This window comes from Choristoneura fumiferana, chromosome 29 (genome assembly GCF_025370935.1).
Source record: "Choristoneura fumiferana chromosome 29, NRCan_CFum_1, whole genome shotgun sequence".
NCBI classification, from domain to species: Eukaryota; Metazoa; Arthropoda; class Insecta; order Lepidoptera; family Tortricidae; genus Choristoneura; species Choristoneura fumiferana.
This window is the reverse complement of record NC_133500.1, coordinates 7,164,372-7,166,981: the sequence shown is the minus strand read 5'-3', so window position 1 is coordinate 7,166,981 and position 2,610 is coordinate 7,164,372. Positions and strand designations below refer to the sequence as shown.

Below are 2,610 nucleotides of genomic sequence, written 5' to 3'. Positions count from 1 at the left end.
TACTTAGTATCCTTTGGAAGATTGCTGGTGATGTCTTCAAACCAAAAGGTAAACACGTCCATTGATAATGTCCTTCCTGCGTTACAAAGGCAGTTTTCTTCTTATCTTCAATTCTTAGTGGGATTGACCAGAAGGCTGAATTAATGTCCAATGTTGTGAAATATGTTGAATTTCTTGTCTTAATCACCAGGTCTTCAATCAATGGAAATGGTTGTGCTTGAGGTACCACTATTTTATTTAGATCTCTAAAATCTATACATAATCTTGATTTTCTGTTGTCCTCTTTTTTGAAAGCTAAAGTTACCGGTGCCGCAAAAGGACTATAAGATTCTTCTATAAGTTTTTTATCAAGTAACTTTGCTATTTGTTCTTCAATTTCCTTTTTGTCTTCAACTGAACATCTATATGGCCTTTTACTGCAGTACTTGTCCATAAGTAGATCAATACGTGCTTCATATTCTCTGACAGTGCCAATGTCATATTTGTCCTTTGCAAATATTGATTTGTAATTATCAATCAGATTGTAGATTTCTAACTTTTGTTCAGTATTTAAATTACTCATAGTTATCTTGAAATCTTCTTCTTTTATATGTTCATTAAAATAATTGAACATGTGTTTGCTTCACTTTCCACTTCCTTAGAAGTGTTGTTTTTATCATTTTCTTGTACAGTAAGATCTTTTGTGTTTTCTTTTTTATTTCTTCTCTTTTTTGAATGATTTCCAAATTTTCGTCTTGAACCAGTTTAAACTGTTTTTATAATATCCAGTCCAATCAGAAAATCGTACTTGAATTCTTCTCCGTCAATTATATAAACATCAGCTTTTTCTTCGATATCAAACATTTTTATTGTAATAGTTGTCAAACCTTTTGTCTTTTAACACCATTAATTGTGATTAAGTTATCATTTTTTGAATCTCCGTATCCTTCTTCCTTCAGTCTTAATAATTTTGAATTAATTATAGAAACGTTAGAGCCCGAATCATATATACCAAATATTTCTAGTTTTCCATTTAATAATAGTTTGACTTTAATTAATGGTGTTATTATTCGTTTTTTTTATCGTTATTATTGAGTTCGACATCAATCACTGAATTATTTACGGCTTTACTATTTATTCTCTTATGGTTATATTCTTCTGTCTGTTTGAACCAACACTTGTCTTCGGGATGGAACCTAACGCCTTTATTTAAATTTTCACAAATCGTACATGGTTTTATTTTATCAGACTTTACTTTATAATCATAGGCAGTTCTTTTATTCTTGCTGAAATACTTTCTGTTTACTACATATTCATGTTTTCCAATTTCATTGTAAAGGCTTGCAGTTGACTTCACTGTTTCTTTATCAATTTTATCCATTATATAATCTGGCAATCCCATTACAATGAGATTTATCATTGTTTGGGTGTCAATTTGCTTGTTAACCTCTAATAGCAGTCTTTCTTTTTTTGTCGCATATTCCAATAACGATCCAGCTTGAAATCTAAATGAAAATGCATATTTAACTTGAGACCAACCTTTATTTCCGTATGTTTCGCAAAAATTTTCTTTCCATACTGCCCATTCGGAATTCACTGTCAACTTTATTAACATACTACTATACCAATCTAGGCACTGTTTTTCTAGTAGATGTTTTAAAATCTCAATTTTTTCTACATCCTGTATAATTTCGAATCTATCACATTCGCTCTCAAACTCGCTAATCCATTGGTCAGCATTTGATGTTTTATTTGAAAATTTTTCGATCAAAAACCGTTCAGCAGTTTTGCCAATACTCTTTTTCTCTGGTGCATTATTGCTAGCATTATTCTGTGAAGGTGTTGTATCACCTGTAATCTCGTTTAAATATTGTTCGCCAAACTGTACGTTCTCGCCTTCGTCTAGATATATTTTTCTCAATTCCGTATTTAGAGGTATCCATACTGCACGTGATTGATGCCTTTTTTTAAGCGAGTTTTTTATTTTTGTAAATATATCTGTAGATAATATGGCCGTGTGCTTACTTACGGGTTTTAATTCATCTGGGATCTCAAAAATACATCCGTCCGGTGTCTCAATAGAGGTTATGCATATCAAATTAGTTTTCCATCCGTGGACCCCAGTACCATAAATTTAAATCGTAGCTTTTCAATTTTCTTGATTATAACTACAAATGTCGTTTTATAAGACACTTTCGTCACTTTTCAGGAATTGTAAATGATAAATAAACAATATGTGTTGCTCTGAAAATAAAGATTTTATTGTAGTAGGTTCTTACATACACATAAAACATGAAAAACACTAACTTAAATCATTATCCTACCTGAAAATAAAGAAACGACATTTAAAGTCTATTATTAAGTTTAACAATTCCTTTTATATTTAGTTACTTATTGTAATATTTAAACATTATGTGTAATCACGATGAATTCTACTTCTGTCACTCCAAATCCAAAAACAATCTGCTTTACCGTATTAACCGTCCGCCATAGTCATAGAGCGCACCATAAACTAAACAAATAAGTTTCTTTACATATATATATAAATTTATCGAGTTGGTATTATTAATTGGTTGTTACAAATTGGTTACCTCTGTAGTAGTTAAGATTCAGCGTTAGCGCCACCTAGCC

The 2,610-nt window shown here is 30.9% G+C and overlaps 1 pseudogene; it reads right to left on the bottom strand.

The window, feature by feature from the left end:
• Nucleotides 1–939: 939 nt before the first annotated feature.
• LOC141444074 (uncharacterized) lies at nt 940–2,470 on the bottom strand (annotated as a pseudogene).
• Between the last annotated feature and the right edge of the window lie 140 nt (nt 2,471–2,610).